The sequence below is a fragment of the Rhineura floridana genome, chromosome 2 (genome assembly GCF_030035675.1).
Source record: "Rhineura floridana isolate rRhiFlo1 chromosome 2, rRhiFlo1.hap2, whole genome shotgun sequence".
In the NCBI taxonomy this organism is placed as follows: Eukaryota; Metazoa; Chordata; class Lepidosauria; order Squamata; family Rhineuridae; genus Rhineura; species Rhineura floridana.
Window position 1 is genome coordinate 168,938,533 of NC_084481.1, and position 17,742 is coordinate 168,956,274.

Sequence of the window (17,742 nt, forward strand, 5' to 3'; positions counted from 1 at the left end):
GGGGGGAACTCAGACCCTGTAACGACTATCGCGCATTGAACCAGATCACCATCCCCAACAGCTACCCGCTGTCCCTGATCTCAGAGTTGCTGGACCGACTGCGCTCTGCAAAAATCTTCACGAAGTTGGATTTGAGAGGAGCGTACAATCTGATCAGAATGAAGGAGGGAGATGAATGGAAAACAGGATTCTTGACCGCTTACAGACAGTATGAATACCTGGTCATGCCGTTCGGGCTTTGTGGAAGGCCAGGAATTTTTCAAAAATTCATGAACGACGTGTTTAGAGACTTGTTGGACACGTATGTAATCTGTTACTTAGATGATATCCTGGTGTTCTCAAAGAACCAGGAAGACCACGACCAGCATGTGAAGACGGTGTTGAAGAGACTGAGAGAAAATCACCTGTATGTTAAATTAGAGAAATGTGGATTTGACCTCAAGTCTCTAGACTTCCTTGGATATCGAAGCTCAGCGGAAGGCGTGGAGATGGACCCAGGGAAAGTAAGCTGCATATTGGACTGGGGCCAACCTGTCACCAAAAAGGATGTACAATGTTTTTTGGGGTTTGCCAATTATTACAGAAAGTTCATTCCAGGGTTTTCCAAATTAACAGCTCCTCTGACTGACTGTTTAAGGGGGAAGAAGAAGTTTCAATGGACAGAGAACGCCACCGAGGCCTTTGAGGAGCTGAAGAGAAGGTTTGCTACTGAGCCCATTCTGCGCTTTGCTGATCTGAACCGCCCTTTTGTAGTGGAAGCAGATGCTTCAGATTTTGCCATCGGGGGGGTCCTGCTACAATTAGACCAAGAAGGGAAGGAGCTGCACCCCTGTGCGTACTTCTCTCGGAAGTTAAAGCCTGCAGAGAAGAACTACACAGTTTGGGAGAAGGAGCTGCTGGCCATCAAGGACTCTTTTGAAAACTGGAGACAATACCTAGAGGGGACCTCTCATCGAATTGAAGTGCGCTCCAACCACATGAATCTTGAAAGCCTCCAAACAGCCAGAAAGCTGAACCAGAGACAGATAAGATGGTCCCAGTTCTTCACTAGGTTTAACTTCCAGATTACTTACCATGCCCAAGCCAAAAACCAGAGAGCGGATGCCTTATCCAGACAGCCACAATACAAAGAAAGTGAATCCGAGGACCAGCCTCAGTACGTAATCCCGCCAGAGAAATTAACGTTGGGAGTATGCCAGCCTTCATGGGAAGAGGAACTCAAAAAGGCACAACAAGAAGATGCAGACATGCTAAAATATCAGCAGGAGACGGGACAAGGTCAAGACTCAGAAGTAACCTTTCACTGGAGAAATGGACTGCTATGGTTCAAAACCGCCAGATATGTGCCAGAAGGGGAATTAAGGCTCAGAATCCTACGCCAGTGTCATGATTCCATCACAGCGGGACACTTTGGGATTTACAAGACCATTCAGAACGTGGCCAAGGACTTCTGGTGGCCTAAAATGTGTCAGGATATTGAGAGTTATGTAAAGTCCTGCTCTGTCTGTCTGCGGACAAAAACACAAACAGGGACACCAGCAGGACTGTTCCAACCGTTGCCTGTCCCACACGAACCCTGGAAGGACCCTCCATGGATTTTATAACTGATCTACCCAAGTCCCAAGGAATGACAGCCATCTTAGTAGTGGTGGATCTACTTACCAAAATGGCACACTTTCTTCCTTGTGCAGGGGCCTTAGAGGCTAAAGAAACGGCCAAGTTATTCATAAAAGAAGTCTACCGGCTGCATGGATTGCCAAACAGCGTAGTCTCAGACCAAGGAACTCAGTTCACAGCCAAATTTTGGAGGGCAATGTGGAAACAGTTGCAGACGGAATTAAAACTCTCCTCCGCCCATCACCCCCAGACAGATGGGCAGACGGAACGCTTGAACGCCGTTTTGGAAAGATATTTACGAAGTTATGTGTCCTATCAACAGACTGACTGGGTATCATATTTGCATTTTGCAGAGTTCGCCTACAACAATTCTCTGCACTCCAGCACTCAACAAACCCCGTTCTTCGCTAATTATGGATTCCATCCTAAAGTCTTTCCAAGCAGCTCAGAAGGAATGCTGGTACCGGCAGCTGAGAACTTCCTTAAGGAATTGCAAGCGGCGCAACAGACACTGAAACAGCAGTTAAACGAAGCCCAAACGGAGTACAAGCGAGTTGCTGACCTGCACAGGAAGGATGCCCCCCCCTTCAACCGGGAGACCAGGTATGGCTGTCCACCCGCTTCCTCCAGATGCCGGGCAAATGTAGAAAATTACAAGACAAGAGGGTGGGTCCTTTCGAAATAGAAACTCAAATCAATCCCGTGGCGTACCGACTGAAGCTGCCTGACACGTTTAAAATACATCCTGTGTTCCATCGATCCCTCTTAACGAAAGCTGCCCCTCCCAGTGAGTTACGGCCGGAGGAACCTCCCGGAGCTCCACTCCTGGTAAATGAGCAGCTTGAGTTTGAAGTTGAGGAGATCTTAGATTCCAGGATCAGACGCCACAAGCTGCAGTACTTGATTCACTGGAAAGGCTATGGGGTGGCTGACAGATCATGGGAAGATGCAGCTGATGTGCATGCTCCAGAATTGGTAAAACTTTTCCATCAACGTTTTCCCCACCGTCCCAAGCCAGACAAGGGGAGGGGGGCACAGCCTGGGAGGGGGGATGGTGTCGGAAGGCAGAGCTGGGGTCCCAATCCTGGGGAGCTGGATCCCGGAGAGTTGGGAGAAGAGTATTCGGATGGATGGCAGAGGGAAGGGGGAGGAACTTCCCCCCTTTGGAGCGAAGACGAAACAGAGGAACTGCCAGTGATAAGGTCGCTTAGCAACGGGGAGCCTGAGCCCTCCCTGGACATTCTCACGCCTCCCCCTCTTTCAGGCTCAGAGCAAGAGGGGAAAGAGGGAGGGCTGCTCACAGCCGAAAAGCAGGGAGGCAGTTTACCATCAGCTCCTCCCCTATCCCCCATCCTGGAATCGGAAACTTCAGAAGAGGAGGGGGGGATGCTTCCCCCCTCACCGCGCACACGCAGACAGCTGAAAAGACAGGAGAGAAGGGGGGGAAGGCAGGCAGCACCTGAGGGGCAGTTAAGGAGGAGCGAAAGATTGCGCGCCCGTTTGGCCCCTTCTTAAAGAACAGGCGGGAAGAAGTCCCTTGCTCTGTCAACTTTCTCCCAATGCCACAGGACCTGTATCCCTGTATTGCTTCATGAGAAAACGCAGTCTTTGTTTGGACATTACCCTAATAAAACACGAATTAACTACAGCCGTTGGTCTGGTTCCTGAGTCACATCCTGGGCCTGACAGGAAAGCACAAAAGCAGGACTACAGCTGCACATCAAAAAGACTAAAGTAATGACAACAGAAGATTTATGTAACTTTAAAGTTGACAATCAGGACATTGAACTTGTCAAGGATTAACAGTACCTTGGCACAGTCATTAACCAAAATGGAGACAAATAGTCAAGAAATCAGAAGAAGGCTAGGACTAGGGAGGGCGGCTATGAGAGAACTAGAAAAGGTCCTCAAATGCAGAGATGTATCACTGAACACCAGAGTTAGGATCATTCAGGCCATGGTATTCCCAATCTCTACGCATGGATGTGAAATTTGGACAGTGAAAAAAGCGGTTAAGAGAAAAATCAACTCATTTGAAATGTGATGTTGGAGAAGAGCTTTGCGGATACCATGGACTGCAAAAAAGACAAATAATTGGGTGTTAGAACAAATTAAACCAGAACTATCACTAGAAGCTAAAATGATGAAACTCAGGTTATTGTACTTTGGACACATAATGAGAAGACATCATATACTAGAAAAGAGAATAATGCTGGGAAAAACTGAAGGGAGTAGAAAAAGAGGAAGGCCAAACAAGAGATGGATTGATTCCAGAAAGGAAGCCACAGACCTGAACTTACAAGATCTGAACAGGGTGATTCATGACAGATGCTCTTGGAGGTCACTGATTCATAGGGTCACCTAAGTTGTAATCGACTTGAAGGCACATAACAACAACAGGGGATGAACTGGTCTAAAACATTATTTTCTAGCAAAAAGGGTGGTCATTTATTATTTTGAGCAGATTTGCTAGAAAATAATATTTTAGACCAATTCATCCCCTGACGAAGGCCAAACTACTGAGTAGCCGAAATGCATTGGGCTTTTGTTAAAATAAATATTTTTTCAAGCATTTTGGGGTGCCCCCTTTTTTTCTCCTTTTGCTTTTGGATGCTTGCCACCTTTAGCTGTTGGTTATGTTTGTAGGTTAGCCTGACCACTGTTGTCCATGCACTGGTAACATCTAGGCTGGATTACTGTAATGCGCTCTATATTGGGCTGCCCTTGAGGTTGGTCCGGAAGCTGCAGCTGGTGCAAAATGCGGCGGTGAGACTGGTCACTGGGGCAGGGTATCACTAACATGTCACCCCACTGCTGAAAGAATTGCACTGGCTGCCCATTTGCTACTGGGTCAAGTTCAAGGTTCTAGTTTTGGTGTACAAAGCCCTGTACAGCTTGGGTCCAGCATACCTGAAAGGCCATCTTATCCCACAGATACCCAGTCGATCACTGCGCTTTGCAGGTGAGGGCCTCCTGCAGATACTATCTTATCAGGAGGTTCGTTCTGCACAACATAGGAAACGGACCTTAAGTGTGGTGGCACCTACCCTGTGGAATTCCCTCCCCTTAAATATTAGACAGGTGCCATCTCTGTTATCTTTTTGGCACCTGTTGAAGACTTTCCTCTTTCAACTAGTCTTTTAAGTTGAGACCTATCCCACACTGTGTCCGTATTGGAATTGCTTTTTAATATGTTTTAAACCCTTTTTTAAAATGTTTTAATCTTAGATGTTTTGAAAGCTTTTTTTAAGAAACGTTTTTGAAGATGTTTTGTTTTAATGTATTTTAAAGTTTGTTTTTACGAGGTTTTAAAGTTTGTAGTGCTTTTGTTTGCCACCCTTGGCTCCTGCTGGGAGCAAGGGTGGGATATAAATTAAATAATAAATAAATGCTCATCTTAGTAAGCTGAGATAATAAGTGCAAAGCCACTTCACTCCTCCCTTTGTGTACGCAAGAGAACAAGTCGCAGTTAGCCATAATTTCCTGTTGTGTCCAAAGCAGACTTATGGCTTTCAAACAAACCAGAAAATGAAAACATGGTTTAAAGTTGGGTTTTGTATCCTGGTTTATTTGAAAGCCATTAAACTTAATTCATGGTCTGGATGTAGCAGGAAACAATGGTTAATGGCATCTTCCTAATTTATTTACTCACTTACTCAAAGGGAAGAGTGAAGTGGATACATGCAGAAAGCTGTGCATATCTCAGTTTATTAAGCTACATTTTGCTCTTGTGAATGTGACCAGGAAGTCCCCCTTTATAAGAAGGGGTAAGAGACCTGTGGCCCAGGGACCACCTGTGGCCCTCAGCTTTACTCAACATGGATGGGGATAGACCAGGGGGAATGAAAAAAGGGCAGGAGGGGAAAAGATGGGGATGGGAAGCTTTAACAGCAGTGGAAGGGAAATAGAAGTCACATGCACAGAGTTTAGACTTCCAGCTAGAGCAGGAGACAGGAAAGCCAGGGTTGGGGGCCAAATGTGGCTCTCCAGACCTGTCTGTCTGGGCCTCAGGACTTTCCAGAGGTCATGCCCCCCTCCCCAGCCACACCCATTTTCCCAGATCACATCCCTCACCAGCGTTGCCTCGTACCTTCCTAGCCTGGCAGGAATGTGTCCTTGCACTCTGATAACGCTTATTGAGATGGAGGATAGAGGGTGGGGTGTGAGCAGAAATTAACCTGCTGTACAAAGCTTAAATTTACATGCATTGCTCTGCCCCCTTTTCCCTCAGGCCCAGCCCACCATTGGCATGTAGCCCCCAGAAGACTGCTCAGAAGGGAGTGCAGCTCTCCGGCTGAAAAAGATACTCCCCCTCCTCTGCCACCCCAAGCTAAAGCAATCTGCCCTCCCCTGGTAGCCCTCTAAGAGGTAGAGAAAAAAGTAGACAAAATTTTAGTTACAGAATGAGAGAAAAGGATGGCCCTGCCCATTGCTGGCTCCAGCTCCCTCAGAGAATGTAGCCTTCATTAAGAAAACATTTCCCCACCCATTTTAAAGACTCTTAGGAGTAGAAAAGTTTGATTAAATTATATTTATTTGTTAGTTGTTTTTTCTAAAATCCTGCCTTTTAGGGTGTTATTCACCCTTCCAAGGTGGTTTACAAGCAATCAGTAAAAGACTACTGTAAGATTGTAAGCTATTAATACAATAAAATAACTAATTAATATTAAAATAACAGCAGCATATTTATGTAGCAAGGAATCATTATAGTAGTTCATGAGGTGGCATATGCATGCTTACACAGCTTATGACCTATTGGACAGGAGAGGAGGCAGACAAACGTCCTGTTTTTTAAAATGTTTTTCCAGAAAACACACACACACATTTTTATTAGATCAGTGTTTGTCAAGATTTGGTTCTGCAAGTTTCAACAAAGTCCAAGCAACGTGCACAATTCTTTTAAGATTACAGGAAAACTCATAAGGGCCAAGTAAAAATTCAACTTGTATGCATTATTTCTAGCAATCTTCGATGCTGATTGCGTGGTATAGTTAACATAGAAAGCTGCTGCTCAGAAGGTCCGAGAGAAGTGGCAAAATGGTTCAAAAAGATCAGTTCCGATATGTACTTCTCCATATGTTGTTGATAATGTTGTTTGTACTGAGTAGTCCTTTTCTGTGAGCTCAGGCAGGCAAGGCATTGCCCTTTGTCCCATTGATCTATTGTGGGGACAATTTGTCTCCCTATAGGTGCATTTCCAATTACTCAAAAGAAAAGTACTTCAGGAAGGGAAAAGGGAGGCCTGTCTCACCCTTCCCCTAGCCTGATGCCTTCAATATGTTATTGGATTACATCTCCCATCAGTCCTATTGGCTATGCTGGGTGGGGCTGATGGAACTTGGAGTCCAACAAAATAGGGGACCAGGTTGGTGAAGGCTGGCCTAGATAATAACTGTTCTCAGATTATCAAATTGTACATTGGGAGAATGCAAATTTGCAAGCGTGCCGCTAGAGGTACATGCAGTTTGCAGAAATCAGTACTCTTATAGAAGGACTCCAACTTTACCTTATCTGTATGACTGCACTTGCTGTGCTTAAAAATGAAGAGGCATTTAATCAGTCAGGCTATTTGAAGTGTTGCTAAATTGGCACCTGTTTTGCTTCCATAGCTGCTGCACATTCCAGCAAAATAGAGGGCAGATGGCATCCCCCCCCCATCAAATCAGAATTAGAGCTGGATTTTCACATCCTTTGGTGATGTGGCTCACATTTTCGGGGGGATGCATGAGGGAATTTTCATCTCTCTTTGTTGATTCACATATATAATTTAGTTTCGTTCTATTTAGGTTGCTGCTAAAATTTAAGTCCAATTTGATGTCCATTAGTAAATAGACTTAATGTCTTTGTACGTTGAAAGCATAATTTCCTATCTTTTACTGTAATTTATCTCCTTCTTTAATCTCTGTCCTGTATTGCAATGGTTATTGCATTGCCAGTCTTACAGATTGATGTATGGACACATACAATATTTATGCTGGCACAGAGGATAATGGATAGACAAGAGAGAAACTAAGGGCTTATCCAAACGGAGCGGGATAATCCACGGTTTCCATATTCAGTTTGTCATCTGATAGTCCTCACTTTGCCTTTTAGTTCGCTCTTTCCCAATTAAAAATAATGCTTTTTTGCACCCGCACACGCAGCGGTAAGACCCCTACATTCTTTTCGCTTTTTCCAAGCTCCGCCTCTAAAACCTCCCCCTATCAACCAATTGGTCAGCAAAAAAATTACGTATGCTCCTCCCCCCTTTGCAATGAAGCACGATATGGCTGTAAAGGAGTTCTCGCCTCGGAAGGAAAGGCTGCTGGTTGGTTTCACGCCTGCCTTGTTTGTATTTGCGATATTACACTTAAACGAATGTATGCTTTTCTGCCTTTATTGGTATTTAAGGAGATACACATGCTGGCAATTGCACTTATTTCTCCAAAAAAGCAAGAAACGTATCACACACACCCCTCCTTCTCCCTTTCCTTCCCAGGGAGAATGAAATTGACAAAGCTTTCTGGAGCAGGCTTGAAACTGACCAGCAAACCTTTTCTTCTTTGTATTTGCGATATTACACTTAAAGGAATGTATGCTTTTCTGATTTGAAGCAAAAACCCCAGCAAGTAGAATGAAATTGACAAAGCTTTCCCCCAGGCAGGCTGAAACCGACCACCACCCCTTTCTTGCTTGCTGTGCATTGCAGATCTCACCCAGAATGGCCACCCAGTTTGCAGGCTGGCAAAAAATAAAATGCATCTGCGCAGTAGTTGCAGACCCCCCCCAACACTCCACCATTGCGATGATTGGCTCAATTTTCCAGGGCTTATTCTCACACATGCGCAAAAGTGCAGATACGTGATTGGCTGGAATGAGGAGAAGGGGCAAGGGGAAACGCCCAATAACCGCCCATCAGCTGTAAAGTCCGCGGTATTGCATCCTAACTCCTGGAGGCACAGCGGATGATTCCCGATTTTAAACAGCAAATTGCATTTTTGCCGGTATTGCAAGGAGCGGATTTAACCCGCGAAAATGCGTAACAGCGCGAGACGTCATTTGGACGCCCAAAAGATAATGAACACACATAGCGGGCATGTCACACATTTTACAGTCGTCTGGATGAGCCCTAACACTGAGCTAGTTCTTTCTGCTTTGGACAGTTACAGGCTTGGGGATGGGAGGCTGTCAAGGAGGTATTCCCATTGTAGCCTGTAACAAGACATGCACATACATGTGTCTGTAAAATAGACAGTACAATAGTTCTGTTACCGACATGAATGTCAGAAGAGGTGGCCAGAGATTCTTAAACTTGTGTGTGTGTGTGTGTGTGTGTGTGTGTGTGTGTGTGTGTGTGTGTGTGTGTGTGTGTGTGTGAAATACTCCCCCATAAACCTCAAAATGGGAACCATCCAATGGAAAAGACAAGAAACGAAAACCAATCCGAAGATACTGAAGAAAGAGTAATGAGGAGGAAACATGGAAGTTGCAATATTTTTACATGGAAAAAGAAAATTTGTTTAGTGTTATTGACTGGACTACTGTGAGAACTATGAAGGTTTGTTAAGTTTTTTTGATATGGCATTGTAAGATTTTTATATGTTTTAAGTATTCAGTTTATATTTATTTATTTATTTATTAAATTTTTATACCGCCCCATAGCCGAAGCTCTCTGGGCGGTTCACAACATCAAAATATCAACATACAATTTAAAACCACACATTAATCAATTTAAAACATAACTCATTAAATTTCCAAATAAACCTATACTAAACTAAAATACTAAGATACTAAAAATACTAAAATACTAAATGCTACAATACTAAAAAGCTAAAATGCTAAAATGCTAGAATGCCTGGGAGAAGAGGTAGGTCTTAACCTGGCGCCGAAAAGACAACAATGTTGGCGCCAGGCGTACCTCATCAGGGAGATTGTTCCATAATTCGGGGGCCACCACTGAGAAGGCCCTTTTTCTTGTTACCATCCTCCGGGCTTCCCTCTGCGTAGGCACCCGGAGAAGGGCCTTCGATGTTGAGCGCAGTGTATGGGTAGGTTAATATCGGGAGAGGCGTTCCATCAAGTATCATGGTCCCAAGCCGTGTAAGGCTTTATAGGTTAAAACCAGCACCTTGAATCGAGTCCGGAAACATATAGGCAGCCAATGCAAGCAGGCCAGAACCGGTGTTATATGTTTGGACCGCTTGGTCCATGTTAACAATCTGGCTGCTGCATTTTGCACAAGCTGCAGTTTCCGAACCGTCTTCAAAGGCAGCCCCACGTAGATCGCATTGCAGTAATCTAGTCTAGAGGTTACCAGAGCGTGGACAACTGAAGCAAGGTCGTCCCTGTCCAGATAGGGGTGTAGCTGGGCCACCAACCAAAGCTGGTAGAAAGCACTCCGTGCCACCAAGGCTACTTGAGCCTCAAGTGACAGGGATGGTTCTAAAAGTACTCCCAAGCTACGAACCTGTTCCTTCAGGGGGAGTGCAACCCCATCCAGGACAGGTTGAGCATCCACCATCTGGTCAGAAGAACCACCCACTAACAGCATCTCAGTCTTGTCTGGATTGAGCCTCAGTTTGTTAGCTCTCATCCAGTCCATTGTCGCAGCCAGGCATCGGTTCAGCACATTGACAGCCTCACCTGAAAAAGATGAAAAGGAGAAGTAGAGCTGCGTGTCATCAGCATACTGGTGGCAACGCACTCCAAAACTCCTGATGACCGCACCCAGCGGCTTCATGTAGATGTTAAAGAGCATGGGGGACAGAACTGACCCCTGCGGAACTCCATACTAGAGGGTCCAGGGTATCGAGCAATGCTCCCCAAGCACTACCTTCTGGAGACGACCCGCCAAGTAGGAGGAAAACCACTGCCACGCAGTACCTCCAACTCCCAGCTCAGCGAGCCTCCCCAGGAGAATACCATGGTCGATGGTATCAAAAGCCGCTGAGAGATCAAGGAGAATCAACAGAGTTACACTCCCCCTGTCTCTCTCCCGACAAAGGTCATCGTACAGGGCGACCAAGGCTGTCTCCGTGCCAAAACCAGGCCTGAAACCCGATTGAAATGGATCCAGATAATCAGTTTGATCAAGAGGGTCTGGAGCTGGTCCGCAACCACTCGTTCTAGGACCTTGCTCAGAAATGGAACATTTGCTACCGGCCCATAGTTATTAACAATTTCTGGGTCCGGGGAAGATTTCTTCAGAAGCGGTCTCACTACCGCCTCTTTCAGGCGGTTAGGGACCACTCCCTCTCGCAATGAGGCGTTAATCACTCCCCTGGCCCAGCTGGCAGTTCCATCCCTGCTAGCTTTTATTAGCCAAGAGGGGCAAGGATCCAACACAGAAGTGGTTGCACGCACCTGTCCAAGCACCTTGTCAACGTCCTCGAGCTGCACCAACTGAAACTCATCCAAAAAATCAGGACAAGGCTGTGTTCTGGAGACCTCATATGATTCAACTGCTGTAATATTGGAGTCCAAGTCCTGGCGGATGCAAAAGATTTTATCTTGGAAGTGCCTAGCAAATTCATTACAGCGAGCCTTAGTTGGTTCTACCATGTCCCTAGGGCCAGAATGTAATAGCCCTTGGACAATTTTAAAGAGCTCCGCTGGGTGGCAGATAGATGCTTTAATAGAGGTAGCAAAGTAACACTTTTTTGCCACCCTCACTGCCCCTAGATACAACTTGGTATAAGCACTTACCAGTGCATAATTGCATCCATCAGGAGTCCGTCTCCATCTGCACTCAAGCTGTCTCCTATATTGTTTCATCGCTCTCAGCTCTAGAGTGTACCATGGAGCCGTATGAGCTCTACACAGGAGAGGGTGCGCAGGAGCGATCATGTCAACTGCCCGGGTCGTTTCTGTATTCCACAGTTCAACCAGGGTTTCGACAGAAGCGCCAGCCCTATCAGCAGGAAAACTCAACAGAGCCCTTTGAAAACCATCCGGATTCATTAGTCTCCGAGGGCGGACCATCTTAATGGGTCCCCCACCCTTGCAGAGGGGAGAAGCCGTTGTAAGTCTAAACTTCAACAAGCGGTGATCTGCCCATGACAAAGGGACTGATGTAAGATTCCCCACATTCAGATCACCATCTCCATGTCCAGTTGTGAAAACCAAGTCTAGAGTATGCCCTGCTACATGTGTTGGGCCAATAGCATGTTGGGACAGCTCCATGGTTGTCATGGCGGCCATGAAGTCCTGAGCCGCCCCAGATAAGGTGGCCTCAACATGAACGCTGACATCCCCAAGCACCAACAGTCTAGGGGATCCCAACAATATATCCGAGACCACCTCCGTCAGCTCAGTTAGGGAGTCTGTTTGGCAGCGGGGTGGGCAGTACACCAACAGAATCCCCAATCTGTCCCCTTGACAACTAATTGTTGTCCCACTTCTTTTGGAAAAGCTCCTGAAGAAAGACTTCTGGCTGAAATGCATTAGGCATTTAATAAAAAGTGCACTGCTCTTTCTTCAGCATTTTGAGATTGGTTCTCCTTTTTTGTCAAGGCTGATTCAAGGACATCTTGCACCAATTAGCCTGGAGGATTCTAGCTTTGCTTTTCATGTGATTATAGTATAGTATTATAACCAGTTTGCCCTAGTTAGTAGGATAGCAAATAGTCCACAATGTCTTGTAATGCATCATTCCAGTCATGTCATGCCAAGTATGTATTTGAAGAAATAGTGAAACATATCATGAAGGCAAGAGAAAATGTTAAGAATTTTCACCTGGAAGGATTTTGTTCACATTCCTAGTAGATGGTGGAAATGCTGTGGATGTCATCTATCTAGATTTCAGCAAAGCATTTGATAAAGTCCCCCACGACCTTTTGATTAGCAAACTGGTCAAATGCGGACTAGATGGAAATACTGTCAGGTGGATTCACAACTGGTTGGAAAACCGTACTCAAAGAGTGGTCGTCGGTGGCTCTGCTTCGGACTGCAAAGAGGTTTCGATCGGAGTGCCACAGGGTTCTGTCCTGGGGCCGATACTCTTCAACATTTTTATCAGTGACTTAGATGATGGGGTGGAGGGAAGCCTTATGAAGTTTGCGGATGATACGAAACTGGGAGGGATAGCTAACACAATGGAAGACAGGAATAAAATCCAAAGGGACCTGGATAGACTAGGAAATTGGGCTGAAATTAATAAAATGAAATTCAATAAAGACAAATGCAGGATTCTGCATTTAGGCCACAAAAACAAAATGCACGGGTACAGGATGGGAAATACCCGGCTTAGCAGTAGTGCGTGTGAGAAGGACCTTGGAATTGTAGTGGATCGCAAGTTGAACATGACCCAGCAGTGTGATGCTGCAGCAAAAAAGGCAAATGCGGTTTTGGGCTGCATAAACAGAGCTATAGTTTCCAGGTCGAGGGAAGTAATAGTCCCACTATATTCTGCATTAGTCAGGCCTCATCTGGAATACTGCATTCAGTTCTGGGCGCCTCATTTTAAGAAAGATATAGACAAGTTAGAGCAGGTCCAGAAGAGGGCGACGAGGATGATAGCCAGTATGGAGAACAAGTCTTATGAGGAAAGGTTGAAGGAACTTGGCATGTTCAGTCTGGTGAAGAGAAGGCTGAGGGGCGACATGATTACACTCTTTAAATACCTGAAGGGCTGTCACATAGAGGAGGGTACAGATTTGTTCTCTGCTGCCCTAGAGGGTAGGACTAGGTCTAATGGTTTTAAGTTGCAGGAGCGTAGATTCAGATTGGAAATTAGAAGGAACTTCTTGACAGTAAGGGCAGTTCGGCAATGGAACCGACTGCCTAGGGAGGTGGTAGGATCCCCTTCGCTGGATGTCTTCAAGCAGAGGCTGGACAGCTATCTGCGGGAGATGCTCTAGCTGTGGATTTCCTGCTGTGAGCAGGGGGTTGGACTCGATGGCCTACAAGGCCCCTTCCAACTCTATGATTCTATGATTCTATGATTCATGAATGAAGCATCCCAAGTGGCCTTTTTTAAAAATATCGCTGAAATCCCAGATGAAGGTGTTTTACTATCATTATTTATTTATCGCCTTTCACATATATCGCAAGGCAATGTACAAAATATGATGAACAGGTGAAAAACAATTAAAAACAGCACAAAAAAATAACAGAATATGAATTTAAGAACAATACAAAGTGGACACCCATGGCAGAGACCTGTTCATCTGGCTGGAAAAAGCTTGTCAGAACAAAAAAATATTAAATTGTTTCTGGAAAGTGCAGATAGTGGGTGCCTGTCATATCTCAACAGGAATGCTGAGTTAATGTAGAGCGGGCTTCTGATATCATTGGAACTTGAAGGAGAAGCCCTCCTGCAGATCACAGTGACCTTCTGGGTATATAAGAGATAAGGCAGTCTCTCAAGTAACCTGGTCCAGAGCTGTATAGGGTCTTGTATGATAGTACCAAAATCTTGAATCTGTCACTGAAGGACTACTTGCCCTCATGCATCAACAACTGAACAAGCACCACTGGTATTTTTCTGGAGGTGCAGAGGGATCCATAGCTTGACATGTCTTGAAGCAAGATAGAAGTGAGCCGAAATCAGGATGCAAAACTCTGGTTTCCTTGCCATTTCTCAAATCATCATGTTACACTCCTACACACTTGGTTTTTCAGTGTTTCATTTTCTGTAACAAGTTTACTGCTGGAGTTTCATATGTCACATCCTTTTAGCTCCAGCAGGAAAACTCCTTATAATTGAACTAAATGTCAAAAATAAACTTATCTATCCCTCCATCCCCATGGCAAAGCATCTTATGGGTTTAGGAGGAGTCTTAGTAAGGAGGAACATGGGTGATGCCATTGCAATTTCAGTGATCATGGGTAAAGGAAGGTATAGCCATGGGGAGGTGGTAAACTACAATAGAAGATGAGAGCAAGGCTATCTATGCCTTGTTGCCTGCTCCCACTCCTCTCATGGGCGGGTTCCTCATTGCTCATCTGCTGTGCCCACCGGCCTGTGTGTTGTTGTTCAGTGCCAGATCAGTACATAATAAGACCACACTCATCCATTATTTGATTGTGGATGAAGGTGTTGATTTGGTGTGCACTACCGAGACCTGGGTTGGAGAACTGGGAGGAGTTGATCTAACCCAGCTTTGCCCACCTGAATACTCGGTGCAACAGCAGCACAGGCTGCAGGGACGGGGGCAAGGAGTTGCTGTGGTCTACAGAACTATCTCTGACAGCAGAAAACCCCTCTGTCTTGGAGCTGTCTGTGAGGGCCTGTGCTTGGTGTCCGGCCAAGGAGACAGTAAACTAGAGTAGCTGCTGGTATAGCATGCACCCTGCTGCCCGGCAGCTTCTCTGACTGAGCTGGTGGAGGCCATCTCAGCTGTGATATTGGAGGAGCCCAGAACGATAGTCCTGGGTGATTTCAATGTCCATGCTGAGGCTGCCTTTAATGTTCCAGCTTGGGACTTCATGGCCTCCATGATGACCATGGGGCTGTCTCCAGTTGTCACTGGCCTGACATATGGGGCAGGGCACACCCGCAACTTGGGTTTGCTCCAGATGGAGGAAGGGATGGTCTGGGGATGGGCAGGTGAATGTCACCCCACTGTCATGGCCAGACCATTTCCTGCTTAAATTTAGACTTATGGCTCCGATCCTCCTCTGTAGGGGTGGTGGACAGCATAAGATGGTGCGCATCCAGAGACTAATGCAATCCACAGGATTCCTGAATGCCCTGGGGGAGTTCCCAGTAGATAGAACAGGTGACTCTGTTGAAGCCCTTGCGGAATAGCAAGGCGCATTGGGCTGTTGACACGGTTGCCCCCAAGTGCCCCCTCCGGCATTGTGGAGCCCAGTTTGCACTTTGGTACACCAGTGAGCTAAGGGCATTGACACAGGCTTGAAGACGGCTACAGCGTGTCAGCTTCAGGGCTGGGGGCTGGGCAGTAACGAAGCAGCCGGCAGTTAGCTGGGCAATAAATCAGTCAAGGCCAGGCAGATAACGGAGGCCGGCTGGCAGAAGAAAGGCTTGACAAACTAACCAGTAGCACTGTCCAAGAGCGTCGTCCAGGTAGGGAAGCAGAGTTCAGAAAGCCAGGGGTCCAGTCCAAAGGTCTAGAGGCTAGTAATGGCGTTACATGCGAGGGGTCACAACTGACATTGTAGTCAGCAGTCTGCTGCAGCCATGAACTGCCTTTTATAACAGACTCCCTAAGCCAGGTGCCCGTGATTAGTCTCCCAGCTGCTCAGAGCTGCTTGTTCTTAAACGACCCAACCTCTTCCTTTGTTGCTGGCGTCTCCTTTCTGCAGGGGGGAGGGGAGCCTTCTGTTCATACCCAGAATCCGATTGAGGGGCTTCAGCCAGGTCCTGGACATTCTCCAGCTGGGGAAGAGCCAGAGTTGTGTCCTCAGGGGTTCCACTAGTTCCTTCTCCTGGGTCTGTCAACTCTGCCTCTTCCTCCTCCTCCAAGTCCTCTGAAGGGGCCATGAGAGAGCGCAAGTGGTGGAACACATGCTGTGAGGCTGATCAGGCACACGTAAGACATCATAACCGTGCCTATGTGGTGGTGAGGGTGTCGAAGAAGGTCCACTTCTCTGCCTCCATCGCATCTTCAAGTAGCTGTCCGGCGGAGCTTTTCCGTATTGTCAGGGGTCTGTTGACATCAACTGCAGGAAATGGAGTTTTAGACCCTTCAGAAGCCCACTGTGAGTTGTTTGCAAGGCACTTTGAGGGTAAAGTTGCTTGCCTCCATAGCAGTCTTGATGCCCCCTCCACATCTACTGTAGTCCCCAATGAGGTGTCCAGTGCAACATCTGCTGCAATTTCTTGGGAACGGTTTCAGTTGATGCAGCCTGATGACATAGACAAGGTGCTTGCAACAATGCAGCCAGCAATATGTCCTCTCGACCCTTGCCCTTCTTGGCTTATTAAAGCTTGCCAAGGGGGTTTGACCGAGTGGATCCAGGGTGTGGTCAATGCATCGTTGTGGGAGAGAGAGGTTCCAGCCACCCTGAAAGAGGCAGTGATCCAGCAACTCCTGAAAAAGCCCACCCTGGACCCATTGGTTTGCAACAATTACCAACCGGTTGCAAATACCCCCTTCTTAGGGAAGATGACTGAGAGGGTTGTGGTGCAGCAATTGCAAGTACTCTTGGATGAAACAGGTTATCTTGACCAATTCCAGTCTGGGTTCAGGCCTGGTTATGGGACTGAATCGGCCTTGGTTGCCCTGATGGATGACCTCTATTGGAAGAAGGACAGGGGGAGTGCGACCCAGTTACTCTTACTTGATCTCTCAATGGTTTTTGATACCATTGACCATGGTATCCTTCTGGGCCGACTTGGTGAGATGGGTATTGGAGGCACTGTTTTACAGTGGTTCCGATCCTATCTCCAAGGTTGTATTCAGAGAATAGCATTGGGCGATTGTCTTTCGGTCCCCTGGTAGTTGTGCTGTGGGGTGCCGCAGGGTACCATCTTGTCCCCCATGCTGCTTAACATCTAGATGAAGCCCTTGGGAGGGGTCATCAGGAGATATGGGGCAAGGTGTCAGCAGTATGTTGATGATACCCAGCTCTATTTCTCTGTAACATCTGAATTGGGAGAGTCTGTGCAAGCCCTGGACCACTGCCTGGACTCAATGGTGGGCTGGATGATGGCCAGTAAACTAAGTTTGAATCCTAGCAAGATGGAGAGGCTGTGGGTTGGTGGTTCCCAAGTTCAGATAATTGGTCAGTTGCTTATCCCTTATATACCCAGTCGATCACTGCGCTCTGTAGGTGAGGGCCTCCTGCAGATACCGTCTTAATCAGGAGGTCCATCCCGCACAACATAGGAAGTGGACGTTTAGTGTAGTGGCACCTACCCTTTGGAATTCCCTCCTGAAAACCTTCCTCTTTCAACAAGCCTTTTTAGATGAGACCTTATCCCAGTCTGCATCTGTGCTGGAATTGCTTTTTAATACATTTTTAAACCTTTTCTTTTTTTAAAAAAAGTTTTGAAACCTTTTTTAAAGATATTTTTAAACCTTTTTAAAAAATGTTTTTAAAGATGTTTTGTTTTAATATATTTTAAAGCCTATTTTTATGATGTTTTAAAGTATTTTAGTGCTTTTGGTTGCCTCCCTGGGCTCCTACTGGGAGGAAGTATGGGATATAAATCAAATAATTAATAAATAAACAAATTTG